This window comes from Nothoprocta perdicaria, unplaced genomic scaffold (assembly GCF_003342845.1).
Source record: "Nothoprocta perdicaria isolate Ctin4 unplaced genomic scaffold, notPer1 scaffold_2, whole genome shotgun sequence".
In the NCBI taxonomy this organism is placed as follows: domain Eukaryota; kingdom Metazoa; phylum Chordata; class Aves; order Tinamiformes; family Tinamidae; genus Nothoprocta; species Nothoprocta perdicaria.
In genome coordinates, this window is record NW_020455204.1 from 11481674 (window position 1) to 11497143 (window position 15470).

Below are 15470 nucleotides of genomic sequence, written 5' to 3' on the forward strand. Positions count from 1 at the left end.
AGTCCCCATCCTTACAAATTTCCTTTCCTCAGACACTTATTTGCCATGCCTCAAAGGATACCACAGTTCAAAGTGACATAAAAAAAACAAACAAACAAAAAAAAAAAAAACAGAGCTATTAGCAATGATTATTTGATTATTAAAGCAAGGGGACAAATCAAAGACAATGGAGAAGGGAACACATTTAATAAACAATTATTCCTTGAATTACAATCTTTTCTTTATCTCTCTCTGTGGAGTGCTTTTGAGAAACATCACGTCTTTGAGAGTTGCTCTAAACTTAGTAAGGCCTAAAATATCTTATTCACATACACAGAAAAAGTGAGCTTTATCTTTGACTTTCATATGCAAATAAAGCAGTTAATTGTGTGGAACATACTGATATTTTCATAGACTATAAAAAGCAGTGCTGTCCCTCCAGCATCACTCTGATCAGGTCAGAAACTAGAGGAAAGGAGCCCACTCTGTTGCAGCAGCTGGAGATACTGAGCACCAGCAGCTGGAGGAAAGAGCTGCAGGCTAGACTAAAGGAAAGGCTCTCAGTAACCAACAGCAGCAACAGTTGCAGAAAACAAAAATGCTCAGTGGTGGCTGAGGGGTACATGGTTCAAGACATTTCTGCACAGCCCTGGGAAAATTAAGATGGTCTAGAAGGAGTAGGCTGAAAAACAGACGAGAAACTCAAGGTCTGATTGTCAAAAAGTTGAGAATGAGAGCAAAGACAGTTGCATTTATATTTCAGGAAATTTACAATCACTCTCTCCCAACATCATTGAAAGTCTTCATCTGAAGTCTTACCTCAGCTTTAAATGTGTTTCCATCCTCTTCTTACTAGCTTAGTATCATGATGTGCTATCTCGTTAACAGTTTCAGTGCATGAATAATGTATATACAGTAGCCTGGCATTTTCCTAAAATTAAGAGTTGTACCACTTTTGTCTTTGTGCCCTGAAATTCCTGGAATATTTGAAAGTATGAACTCTTCCTTTTCTTGACCTTTTAAGAAATTTCTTTCTCTCTTTCCTCACTTTAATCAAAGGCCAACAATTATGAGATTCTGTTTTGAATAAGTCCAAGCTTCAGTATTCTACTACACAATCTTTTTCTTTCACTTTTCAATGTAAGATTTCTAAATTAATAGTTCTTTAAAAATAAGTTTCACTTCATAATCACTTGATGTTTTAATAGTCAGATATTAGCAAAAGCTATATTCATATACTATAAAAGCTATATTCATATAATCAACTGCAATAAATTGCCATACTGTGCATCATGTAATTTTCTGAGTTTTTCAGAGATTCTTATTAAAGATATGACAAGGCATTATTTGTGCTCAAGTCCATATTAACATAAGTTAGAATTCTTGGCCCTAAATATCATGGCTTGACCTGTCAACCTCTCATCAAATGTATCATAATATCTAGTGTTCTCAGCTCTGTGGCAAGCTTTTCAGAGATCAAAAAGCCAAAAAGCCTAAGTAGACTGAGATAATTCTGCCTAATATTCAGGGGAAAAAAAAAAAAAAAAAAAGGAAGGGAGGGAAGGGAGAAATTAAGATATTTTTAAATATAAGATATTTTTAATTTTAAATTTTTAATTTTTAATTCAGGAATCAAGCAAACACTTTATCATGAAATTCATTTAATCAGAACATTTTTGCACAGCTCAATGATTTAAGAAATAATGAAGGAAATTTGACTTATGCTGAAATAATCAACATTTTCCATAAAATATTTCCCCATCATCCATGTTTCACTTCAAGTTTGAAGGCCTTAAAGTTCTGATAAAAGTAATATAAATTAATGCCATTATGAATTTTTTAATGGTTGGAACTGATACTTCATTTCTGTAAAAGAAGGAAGAAGCCTACTTCTACCACACTTTATGGATTCTGATCGTCTCTTATGCAGCCTTCTCTTTGAAGTATCCTGAACAGGGGCTCTTATTTGCATTTCAAGTCAGGACTGTTCTGTAACATAAATATCTTATAAATATAAAGGGTTTCCACACTATCATTCCTCCAGGGGTGAGATCATATTAATATCAACTAGTAGGCTTACAAGATTTGCCTCGCTTTTTGTAAGAATATTGATTGTTACTCTGGGAAACAAGTGTCCTTGAATTTACAACATACTGCTCTGAGTTTATCTTAACACTAAAGAAATATATTATTTCAGGAAAAAAAAAGTAATAGTATGTTTTAAAAACTTATTATTTCTGAGAAGAAAATAAAAATTCATAAAAAGTTAAAGCAAAGCAATTTAAGTTATTTCTTAGAAACTGTGAGCACATTAGATATAATGAATATCATTTTAAAACCAAAAAGTGTTTTCCTTCCTAATATTGTGTTTGCACCCAGCTAATAAATTGCAGAAACCTACAATAATTTTGCTGGTAATTGATTTTGCATTTTGTAGATTTATGCTATTTGATTAGAACCTAAGGTAAGCATATCATTTCTGGGTCTTAGTGATGTTCTTAGGTCGATCAGTGGTGTTTTTGTTATCTTCCATCCTGATGTGGTCACACTCTTCAGTACTGTGTGCAACCCACAGATGACAGATTAAGTTAATTAGAACTTTGTTTAAGCTACACCCAAAAATGTAATCAATGTGTTTTTTTTTTTAACTCCAGCAGGACAGCATTTTTGCTGATGCTATGTAACATTTTTACTCTCAAGTGCACATACCTACATGTATAACCTAGGATACAAGAAATCACAATCAGTAAAAGAAGAATTCAGCATTAACCTTTTCCTTGGCCCATTGCTAGGCATGCAGTAAGGGTTTGCTGCAAGACACAAAAACAGAGGTTTTGATGTTGCTCTCATACTTAACAGCATGAGAGCCACAGAGGTGCTCTAGTGATTTACATTGCAGCCCAACAAGAAAAAGATCCTGTTTAAAGTGAAAATCTTTCATAATAGAATCATAAATAACAGATTTCAGTTTCTTCTAAGTATTCCTGCTTGTACTCCATACATGTTATTATTTTTTGAATTTGCTTGAATTTTGAGTATATATGAGATTACAAAGGTCTGTCAATACCAAAAAAATTCAGCAGGTGAAATCATTATTGTCATTGCTTTGTATGTATTTCAATAACTTAAGAAACTAACAGTATCTCATTGGTGTGTATTGCCTTCAGGATCAACAGATGAAAATAATAAAATATGGTTCCTATATGATCTGATTAAAAAAACCAAACCAGTTACTTTATTTAACAAATTTTAATTAGACATGAAGATAGACTTAAAAAGTTGTTGCAACTGACTTTTTAAAATAACTGTAATTAAAAAAAAAGTATTTGAATTTGAAATTATGCTTTATACAATTGACTGCAGTAAGTAAAGACACTTTGCTCTATGTGTCCACAAAAGAGTCAAGCACAATCAAAAAAACGTTTCTATTTGCTTTTTTGATTTCACAGACACTCATTTGAAGTGGCATGTCATTCTGTTTTACTCTTTTTAAAAAAGAAAAAAAAACTTACCTTCTGTTTTAGGTTTAATAAGCAATGAGCTCATTGCAGTAACTCATTTATTGATTCTATTTATCTTTCATTTTCAAGAAGACACAAATTATACTTCTTATATTTGCCTTTTTCTGCTTTTGAATAGGATATTTTATAATGCTATAATAAATGGTAATTTTTTATTCATTGAAAAAGGTGTAGGAGGTTGGTTAATTATGATTACATCTATAATAAAATATAACCTTGTCACTTGTAAAGCCAAAGATGTTCAGTAATTCAAGTTTTTAAATATAAAACTGATCAAACATGAGCTACTACCTGCTTCTTATTAGATTTTGCAACTTTGTTTTTCTAATTATATTCAACAACTCAAAGTAAACCTGTCATCAAACAAAATTAACAGGCCTACTATAAAAATAGGAGCTATAGTAATTTGCTTTTACAAAGTGCAGCAAAGCTAAAGTTAATATAAATCTCTCCCCATCTTTTTTAAGGGCAGATCACACACTGACTGCTGTTCAGCTATTAGACTTATAATGAAAAGCAATGTTTGAAACTTAACACATTTGATAGTGCAAAGAGGAGAGACTGAATTGCTTTAACTACAAACAAAGCTGGACAAGTGAGGAGAAGGATGCTGAAAACCTGTTTGAAAACGTGCTCGCTCACGATGCAGCTTGGCATTCTGGCATGCAGCACCACTGTTGTTTTAGGCATAGACATTAAAAGCCTCTATGGGCACTTTTGTTCTCATCGTGTTCATTGATTTCCCTCTAAATCTTGTGGTAATACCCTCAGCATGATAACGAGACTCTTCTCTTCTAGTAACTTTTTTAAAGTTTTTCTTCTTCCTTACTTCTCGTCATTTTGCCATTATTTAGAAAACAGAAATAAATAAAACATGCAAACAAATGTAAAGATACTTAGAACCATAAATTGAATTTTAATTTTCTTTTAAGAAACTTGGTGATGTCAATGCCATTATATTTACAGATACAGACATTGTTCCACATGTGGGAAAGAGTGAATTTTAGACAATTGCTCTAGTTAAAGAATTTGAATAGGAACTATAACCTCTGTATTTAAGACAAATTGAGATAATTATCTTTTAATCTAACACATCATTCTTCTTTATCTTGTGTTCCAAGTAAACACCAATGTATTAGTTCTCTGACATCTTTTTTTTTTTTGATTTAACCTTAAAAAATGGAAAAGAGAAAGCATGTTAAAGGACAGTAGTTTGAAACATCAGAAGTTTGAAGAACTTCTGAATAAGTGTGAGTGGGAAGAGGGATCAAGTGTTGCATTTCTAGCACCGTTCACAACTGACATTTGTCATTCTTGTTGTCAAAGTTAGGCAAGAAAAATTAAGGGGCCCTAAAAGAGTAGATAAACAAGATATTGATCAGGCCTGTAAGCTCTGAAATGTTGTTCTTGAATGTGGAGTATGTCCTTTAAAAAAGCTGTGTAAGCTCAAAAATAGGCTTTTTTTCTTAAGACATGGATAAAAGCCAACATGGTTGTGTCAGGAGACAAACAAGGGCTGGTGACAAAACGCATGATATAAGGGCTCATGTCAAGCATAGTTACGAACCTGCTGATATTACAGAGCAACAAAAGTGGGTAAACATTCCTTTTTGTTTGTGTGTAAACTCTGAGCTCCTATGCCACAAAATATATTACTGAGCTGCTGATCATCTGTTGATCTCAACTGGACTATTCCCAAGAGCAATAGTTTACTGACAGAATTAAAGTATTCATAGTTCTACCCTTAAACATGATCCATGAGACAGGGAAATTGATAAAATTACCTGTGAGTGGGTGTGTGCATTTACAAATCTAATTCAGAGTAAAGCTTTCATCTGTCAGGAGTTTTTCTAAGGACAACAGTGATATTTTATCCTGGGACAAAGCTGCATTAACTGCCATGCTGCAGTTCCAAGTAAAGAGCTAAAATATACAGAGTGGTCAGAGAGATTTTTATACCATTTCAGTACCTAAATCCAATGTTTCTTGATAGCTGTCTTTAGACATTTCATCATTCATGTCCAACAAAATGTTCTTTAGAGAAATAAAGATGCAATTTACTTTTTCATAATCAAATACTAGAGCTTCCCCCCCCCCCCCAATCTGTTTTCTCATGAGAATTGCTATGTTGAGTCTGTGAAAAACTTAAGGTAGAAAGCAACCAACAAAGCTATTTCGTTTTTTCATCCCCTTTATCAATGGTAGGGGTTTTATTATCTGTCTAAAGTATAGACACTCTGCGTATGTGTTTCATCAGTCATTTAATGTGCCTTTATATTCTTTTTTCTTTCTAAAGGTTTTCCTGATAAGAAGCTAAAACAACCACAAAGAAATAGAAGCAATGCATTTATGTAAATAAAAAGATATTTTATCCTTAAGATAAGAGAAATCAGTAATAATTAGAATGCTTGCTTCACTACCAATTTCATTTTCAAATATCCCACACCTAATGCCCTAGAGATCCAAAGCATGGTAACTGGGCAAATACCAATTTGGGCAAACACCCAAATACAGTTTAATTCAGTAAATATCCTTCCCTGTGAAGCTAAAGCTAATACCAAACAGCAGTTTTGCTAGTGAACCCCACAGTCTCAGATTATTTTTGTATGCTGAATGTGGGTGACTAACTATAAAATTGAGACAATTACCATCATCCTGTCATTATTATGCACTCTTCATCTTAGTATATGCGCGAAAAAAAGCTCACTGTCAAAATACTTAATATAAAATTCTAATGTCTAGATGACCTGCCTACTGACTTGTTAGCTCCATTGATTGATTGGAAAGGTTACACAGTAACACTATTTACATCCTCAAGAATAGTTTATCAAAGTTGGATTCTTTTAACAGAAAATCTGGAAACATCTGAGGTCTGTTCTTTCAACATATCTTGCTAAAGGAATGAAGAGCTTTTGCACCCCTGCAATGTCTACAGGCAAGCTAGACAGTGGTAATTGAGCTGGGAAATCTGGACCTCTGCACAGGCACAACAGCAGCTGACCAGAGAACTTAAAATTGAAGGGAGGGATAGCTTAGGCTGCATAGGTTAGTGTTGTTGTAACAATGCTAAAGAGCAGCAGGAAAAAAATTGTTATTTTAAGACCTCACTGAAGGCCCAGTGCTACTGCATTAGGTATTGTGCTAAACTTGAGAATCTAACCCTGAAGGGAGGAAATTTGTTTCAAATTATCAACCACTCTCCTATGCAGATATATGTTTTGAAACAACATAAATAAAATAAATACATGGAGGAATAGACGAAAGCTAGTTATTAGCTAAAAAGTATTATTTTTAAGTCACTAGGTAGCTGTAGGAATATTTACACTTTTAAAAGAAATGCAAGTGTTTTCTACTTCTAGAATAAATTTCTCAATAAAAAACAAAAAGAAAAAATAGAAACATTAACATATATTTTCAAAACATAGTATCTTTTGGAAGTATTTAAAGCAAATTAATTATCAAAAAAGCAATAATAATTTAAACAACTAAAACAGCTTTTCATATTCCAAGTGCCATTTAAAGATGTTTAATCTTGTTTCATTATTTAAACTATTTCTTATTTCTTTTTGATAGTCAAATCATATTTTGATTTGAGATTTTGGGAGGACTGCTTTAGACTTTTTAAAGGTGTTCTCATGAACAATCACTTAGTTTGCAGGAGGAAGAGTGAAAATGCATGGTATCCATCAAAGTCACAACTAAATAGGAAAAAAATGAAATATAAAATACATGATTGATTAGTCAGTGGTTTGGAGAGCTTACCACCACTTCCCACACAAAAAGCATAAAATGGTCTTGTTTCAAGCTCTGCACATTACACTTCACACATTTTCATTTAACAAATGTAAGATGAGAATGGTGATCAAATTCATTCAGATAAAATAACATTGTGGTATTTTTCTGAACTGCTTTATTTTTTCTTTTGTGAGCATGCTTTAGAAAGATACCTACATTTTCCAGTTTACACAGATACAAAGATAGCAGAAGAGTAGGATTTCTGTTTCCAAACAAATTTCAATAAAAATATCAAAAAAAAGAATATTCTTAAAAGTTTGGAATCACAAGTCTGAACTGCTGAATGTTCCTTTATGTTCTGACTTAGAGTTACTAAAATCATGTGATGAATTTTGTTCTTTATGATAATAGATGTCTAACTATAAGGAAAACCATAAAGAAGATATAAACCATAAGGAAAATATTAACAAGTATCATGAGAACACAGCAACTTAGCTCTAACTTATCAAATATATTCACCATTAATCATAAGCAGTTAATGTAGCTTCCACAACCAATGTATGATTTAGCTGGCTTCTAAAGATGCCCTTGAACTTGTAAATATATTCTATATTACATAAAAGGACAGCATTGCTTCAAAGTTAATATTGCAAAATTAAGAAGTACAATCAATCTGACAGCAAGGCATTTAAGAAAATCCTAATTTTTTAATAAAAATAAAGTTCTACATGTACTTACAATACTTTAAATATTCCATGCTTCATTCTTTCCTCACTGCACATTTAATATGACTAACATTCATTTTGCAAAGTAAAGCCATTTAATCCAGTTTTAGATTGTATCTCCTAGAGCAAGAGTTGTTTGGGAGGACTCAAAAGCATCACCAAATGAGGCTTTTCCTTACACTGACTTGCAGAGCTCCTATCTCCACTGCATCCTGCTGCAGTTCAGGCAGCCCTTGCTGCCTGTGTAAGAAGCACAGGCACCCACAGGCTGCTCTGCACCTGGGACACCAAACTCAAGCCAGGCACCTTTCAGCTCTTTCCTTGTCTCTTTCTGTGCTGGCAGTTTCCTACTCTTTAATGTATAAAGTCTGGGAAACAGGCTTTTCATTCCTCCTTCTCCTCCTTTTACTACTAGCCAGAGCCTACCACCCTGAGCAAGAAGTAGAAATAGCTTTCTGGTGTCTGCTGGGACCTAATCCAACATAACAATTAGAGCAAAGACTCTGGGTCCCTCTCCTCTATTGCTAGTCCAGGTCCTTCCCTCCCTTCTGAGCACTTCACTTTCAATAATCTTTTCAATTTCTGTTTGCATACTCTGCGAGTTGAAGCTTATTTCTGTGTCTGTGATCTTAAAGCATGCAGGAAATTCAGCTGCCAAGGCCTCTACACCTACAATGAAAAGGGCCAAAGAGCTCGGACTGCCACAGCTTGAAAAGCTATGATATAAAAAGTCTGCAAGTCCTGGGCTGACAGCACAGCACTGTAGAGTAAAAATGACTTCTGAATTAGGATTGTAAAGGCTTAAGAGCCTGCAAAACTTTGACTGGCAAGAATTGGAATAGATGAAATACAGTGAAAACAGAAGTCAGGAACAAAAATACAGCTGTATTATTCGCTTTTATTTTTTTTTCCTTTCAAATAGCGGTTATTTATTTCAGCCCTAAAAACTTAGTATGCTTTCAGGAAAGAAGAGTTGTGTTGTTTAAGCACTGGTGTGACCATTGTTGGTGTCACCAACATTATGCTTCCAGCCACCTGAGATCTTCTACCTTAGTTTTTACAAGTGTTGTATAGGACAGCAGTAAGCTAATGTGAACCAGAAGAAGCAGAAGTAATATGACAGGAATAAAATTTCATATCTTCACAACCTTTCAACTTACTTCTCAGTTACTAGCAGCCCTCACATTTGTCACGTAAGCACTCCCCACTCTTCCCCCAACTCCTCCCTCTCTGAGCTGGCAATTCACTGCCATTTGCTGCAAGATCCTGACTATTATTCATACAGAGTAAAAAACAATGTGGAATCACTAGCAATTTCTTAAACTGAGGGTAAAAAGATATTAGTCCTATAGAGCAAATATAGTGTCTGTCAACAAACTTCTTTATATCATTCTTTTGTAACTGAAAACACAGTATGGGAGGCACTTTTTTTAATAGTTTGATTAGCAAGTACCATGCTAAATGCAAGAAAATCTGCAACATTAAACAATTGTTTTCCCTCCCCCTCTGTCTTGCACTCCATTACTGCATTATTAATCCTCTATGCACCAGAAAGTTACAGGAGCACAAAAAAAATAAGTTTCTCTACACTTGGTTCAAGAGAGGTAAGTCTCACCTTACTCCTCACTAAGAAAAAACAAAATAGGTACTTTACAAAACAGTTATCTTCTAGGTAACTTAAGTTAGCAAAAGAGCAAAGGACCATATCTCTAACTTACTCAACCTAACTGAGACATCGGAAAGATGTGATTTAAAACTAACATCTTCATCACATTACAAAGATCTTGAAGATAAGAAGATTATTTCACAAAAACAACCAGTAATTCTTCTGGTCATATTTTTATGGTAGGAACTAAAAAACAATCCAGAAATGGATATATCAGATTTGGGTTGCATACATTTGTATATTATAATCTATATGTTGTTTATATATACACTTATTTTACCTATATATACACTCATGTCATCACTATATTCTTGTTTTCAAATGTTTCCATGCAAATTCTAGTGACCTTACCAAATATTCATGTTTTAATATTTTATATTACTTAGCCTTAACATCAACATAAAACTTAAATATCCTCCAAACGGATAATACAGTAACTGCACTACACACGTGAACAAGCCTATAATTGTTAGGGTAGTCAGCAGGGAATGCAGCTTTTCACATAGCAAGCACTGCCTATAGGTCAAAGAGAAATATCAAAATATAGGAAAAAATAACAAAAGTAAAAGGTTTAACATTATGATTACTACAAGATCTGTAAATAAAATGTTTTAAAATGTTATAGAACTATTGGGAAATATTTATAATGGAATGGATTTGAAATTCCCCTGTGAATTCCACCATTGCCATCTGCTAGTTTAGGAAAAGATAACAAGTCCTTTGAGATTAAGGCGAGGTGACTGGGGTGAGAGGGGCTACTTCAGAGCACAAAGTCACTCTTCATTGTTGACCTAGTTAGAGTTTACTTCTCAAAAATAGGTCTGTTCCCTAACTCTTTCATAACTTTCAATGTAAAGTAAAATAGGAACAGATTGCATAAAACGGGCAAACTGGATTCACTTCTTGTTCTGCTCTGTCCTTTATATTGCACTTGGGGAAAGAAACTAAGAATTCTCCATTTCAGATAAGGAGAGGAAGAAATTGCAATATTGCTTTCAAACAGTCTTCATAATACAAATCAATCTGTCTTTCAAGTGGAGTGCATAAAAGATCAGGGAATAGGGATTTAAACTTTTTAAAAAAAGACTTCTAAGAACCACAGATGAAGTTTTCCCTAAGCTTCAGCTACAGTTGTTTAGATACACCAGGCTCATTTCATCCTTGCTTTTTCTTTATGTTTTTCTATACCAATACAAAAATATATGCAAAGTATAAAAAGCTACCAAATCAGGAGTGGCATCTTACAGTTACTTTATACTCAATCTTTTCTGGCACAACTGACAGCAATAAGGAGTCTAATTCCCTTCTATGCTGAGATGGTGATCCATGCACTGTAGGTGCAAAAAAAAAAAAAAAATATTCATATTGCTTTAAAAATATCAGCACTGAAGACATTAAAAAAAAAGAAGACTTTATGTACTAGCTAAAGCAGGATTCTTCAGAGCAATCAGCTTCATCATGTTACACTACTGGTACAGTGTTCTGCTTTTGATCAGCCAGTATATTCCTACAATAATAGGAGAAACAGTAATTATATTTACAGAAAGCAAATTTGAAGAATAAAAATATATAGATCGATTAATATTAAAGTTTGTCAAAAAAAAAAAGTATCTGTTTAGAATATCTGATTAAATTTATTATAGACTCTTTGTTTCCTGGTGTCAGGGAACAGCAGAGGCAGGGCTGCTCCCTAAGGGAAAAACATCCAGGAGCTCAGGGTGACCCCAGTTCATGCACTGGGTACAGCCCACAGAATGTGACCACAATGGGCAGCATTGACAAAATCCATTTCCAGTTCTCAGTGGGACAAAACAATGAACCAGGTCCAATGAACCAGGTACGGAAAGACAGGACTTGCCAAAGACAGGTCTGGAAAGTCTGAGAGGTCCATCTAGGAGGGGGAACACCCCACCACAACAAAAAACTTCAGTATTTTCATTTAATCCTTTTAAAAATTAAAAAACAACTGATGAAAAAGTAATTTGAGTAAGAGAAGTTATATCAGTGTAGACTATATTTTCATATAGAAAAATAATATATTAACTGGTTTCATTAAAAAATAAACTTATTCAAATTTTTTTTGTTTGGCCAAAAAAATAGTAACATTTCCTCCACGTTTCAGCTAATACAGCTTAGTGCTTTTTCATCATGGACAAGAGATCTTTTTTCCTAAAGTTACATTATTTCAAAAAAATAACCTATGCTGCTTTTATGAACACAGAACTGAGCCCCTGTTTATCTCACATCCCATCTAAAACCTCCTACCTGAGACATCAGAATGACACAGTTACAGTTGCCTTTCTGAATCATCCATCACACTTTTATAACACCTACAGCACCAGGTCACAAACTGCCCTCTACCAGTCACAGATGGTTCCTATGATTGTTGAGAGCAATGTAAACAGCTCATCATGCCCAAAGCACCAGCCAGTCTAAGAATCACCTGGCACCTCTGCTCAAATGTATTTAAGAAAGAAACTAGGGGAAAAAAGACAACTGGAGAATATCAAGAAGAGAGAAGGGCAAGGTTCTAACTGAAAGCAAAAAGTATGAAAAATGTGAAGTAATGGAATATAAATAACAACGGACATTAATCAGGACACCAATAATATGGTTAAGAGAAGAGCTGCTTTGCAACTGATTAAATAGTAAAACTTATCAATAGTAAAAGTTATCATGGGATGGAAGGAAAAAATCTATTTTCACCCCTTCTCTGTATGTTTCAAGGGAGTTTCTTTTGATCATTGGCTAGATTAACATACTTCTGAACCTACAAATAATATATCCTTAATTTAATCAAATGATCATAAAAGGAGTCAGTTCTTCACATGAGCAGCGCCCACATTGCAATACTAATCTATTAGACTAGACTGTGAAAACTCCCTCCAATGACTATGTACCAGCAGAGCTGCTTGCTCTAGCATCACTGCCTGAAATATCAGAGGTGACACAGAAAAGGTGTCGCTTACAAGAAATGTGTTCCAGCGCTAAATAACAGAACTATTAATGCCGCTTCTACTTTTGTGTGTGTGTGTGTGATAATCATGAGTATTTGAACATTCATTTTCAGATTTTGAGCTCACAGAAGGTGAAGATAAGAAAAGATAGCATAATGATACTGCTGAGCCATTCTGAATTGTATAAAAAAAAGATACAGCACTAAGTGATAACTGGCATTACTAATAAGTTTTGCAAAGCTGCACACAAACTGATATGTAACAAACAAACTGCACAAATTTTTGTTAGCCAATGAGTTTGTAATTGTAAACAAGGTTGGGGAATGACCAGTTTGTACATCAGGAAGATGTAAGTCACCAAATTAGCTTCCCACTAAACCAGCTTTAAGAAAGAACAAGATTTCTCTCAAGGACTGGATAGAAAAGTCCACTAGTGAAAATCTCATCTTCATCTTCCATATATGTATTTTAATTTGTACCAGAAATGATTCCTCTATATCATTTTGCAATTTTATTGACAAAACCCCTTTTGTCATGAAAAGGAGCCTAACCTGAATTTGTCTACATTGTCCTATGATTTTTTTTTCATTAGAATACTAAAAGTTCATCTGCAAGCAGAACAGTTCTTGCACACCAGTAAGTCAGTCTGTAACAGATTATCCCCAATAGATTCTCCTTGAAAGCAGAGAAAAGAAAGACTAACTATTTTGATAGCAGTGCTGAAAAGAGTGTTGTTCTTAATCACAAACACAGCAATCAGTACTCTGCTTATATAATCTGAGTGACCCCCAAGGCCAGTCATATTGAAAGTAATTATCTCACAAATTTCATTTTATAGCTCTGTGTCTATTAACATAGAATAAAAATGTTTCCTGTTTATGACATATTGCTTCTCCTAGAGAACACTTTAGATGAAACAGGGAATTTTTACTTCCATGAGTAGAACTTTCAAAGCCTCTCTGATGCAAAATTCATTTACAAAGAGCTTTAATCTATGCCTAGTTCAGTAGGTAACAAACACAACACTGGCTTTTTTGGTGAAGGAAAAGGTGTGGAGGAACGAAAGACAGATCAGAGATAATTAACTTTTAATACAGACACCTTCATGAAATTTTGTCTCATCATAGACTGTACAAGAAGTACGTAACATTTCTTCCATCCCTGTGATTCAGTTCTCTACCTAACACTGGAACATCAGGACTTCTCTAGGTCACAGGAAATAGAGCAATAATGCATTTACATCCTTTTTCTTAGGCTTTCACTTCACCGCTAAAAAAAAAAAAAAAAAAAAAAAAAAAAGTGCTTATAATATTTAGTCCCAAACTGAACAAATTTGCCGTGCGCAGGGCTACATGGATGATCGGGGCCTGAAACATCTGCCACATCTGCCCTATGAGGAAAAGCTGAGAGAGCTAGGCCTGTTCAGCCTGAAGAACAGAAGGCTCAGGGGGAATCTGATAAATACATTAGGGGTGGGAGTGAGGAGGAGGGGGCCAGCCTCTTTTCAGCAGTGGCCAATGATAGGACTAGAGCAAACGGCCACAAATTGAAACACCAAAAGTTCCACAGGAACTTAAGGAAAAAATCCGTTAACAGTGAGGGCGACAGAGCACTGGAACAGGCTGCCAAGAGAGGTTGTGGAATCTCCTCTGGAGATCTTCAAAACCCTGTGCCATATGCTCTAGGTGACCCTGCATGTGCAGGGGGTAGGACTAGATGATCTCTAAAGGTCCCTTCCAACCTTAAGGATGCTATAATTCTGTGATTCTATGAAATTAAAACCCTCCTAAAGTCTTGAGGTAGCATTCTAAAACCAAAAGGGCTCATTTAACTGAGTTTTTCAACAAAAATGTTATCATGCCTCATGAAAAGATTATATTTTCTGGACTTTAAAAAAAAATTTTATATCGGCCAACTTTAGTTAAAAAGATTAGCACAAATTTAGTTAGTAGAAGGTACCTCAGAGTAGTGAGTTATAAGCAAGTCCTGCAGAACTACTGACACTGCCTCAGTAAGGTCAAGTAGAGATTCGTATTTAAATTTCAGCTAATATTCAGAGAAAGGGTTTGCATCATATTTTCCAGATCTAATTAATAACATCTGGTCATCTGGGAACAAATTTAGAAGTGCTAAATGTGCAAGAGCTAAGAAATTTGTATGCCAGATGAGAGAACCAGGGAATGGAATACAAGTACTCAGGAGAATAGAAGAGCTTTTTCAGTGAAGCACTTCATGCCTTACTTCATCCCACAAATGTGAGAAAGAAGGAAAGGAAGATGTAGTGGAGTGAAGGGAAGATTTAGGCCCTGATCCTCCCCAGACACCTAGTGATCAGGTCAAATATCCTCAGCTAAAGGACAGAAAACAAACAACTATGTAACTGCCAAGTGAGAGAGACTGCAAAAAGTCTCCATTCATTGAACTTCTTTATTAACGTTTCTATCTTTTCATGTCAATCATATTTTGTGCCTTTTCAACTGTATTTTAGAAGTTCAATGAATGAGTTATTGCACAGGAATAAATGGGAGTGAGATAAGGAAACAGTGGTTTTGTAAAATAACAATAGAAAACATGAGGGAGGCCGATCTCATGTTTCTTCATGTGCACAGCATCTGCTGGTCATTCATCAATCCATCCAATGTCCTTTCAGACCCATTCCACTGTTTATGTACCTGTTCACACTTTAACTTGCAGGTCAAATAAGCGTAAGGGGCTTCTAGCTTGTGTCTGTCTGCCTACCACACTGACAAATTCACTCAATAATAACAGCATTTCAAAAGGGCTGCACACAACAGCAAGTTAATTCAATGAGAAAGGAAAGGTTTACTGCTGGAAGAGTCTCTGAAAAGCAAAAAAACAAAAACAGTTTACTTAAGGTTATGGAAAC

General features: G+C 34.7%; 1 long non-coding RNA gene across 1 annotated transcript; it reads right to left on the reverse strand.

Moving 5' to 3' along the window:
* Window positions 1-10853: 10853 nt before the first annotated feature.
* LOC112945753 lies at window positions 10854-11926 on the reverse strand. Its single transcript, XR_003249081.1, has 3 exons — window positions 11892-11926; window positions 11047-11133; window positions 10854-10957 (listed from the first exon to the last, which is right to left on the reverse strand). It is a non-coding gene; the product is annotated as an uncharacterized LOC112945753 (long non-coding RNA).
* Between the last annotated feature and the right edge of the window lie 3544 nt (window positions 11927-15470).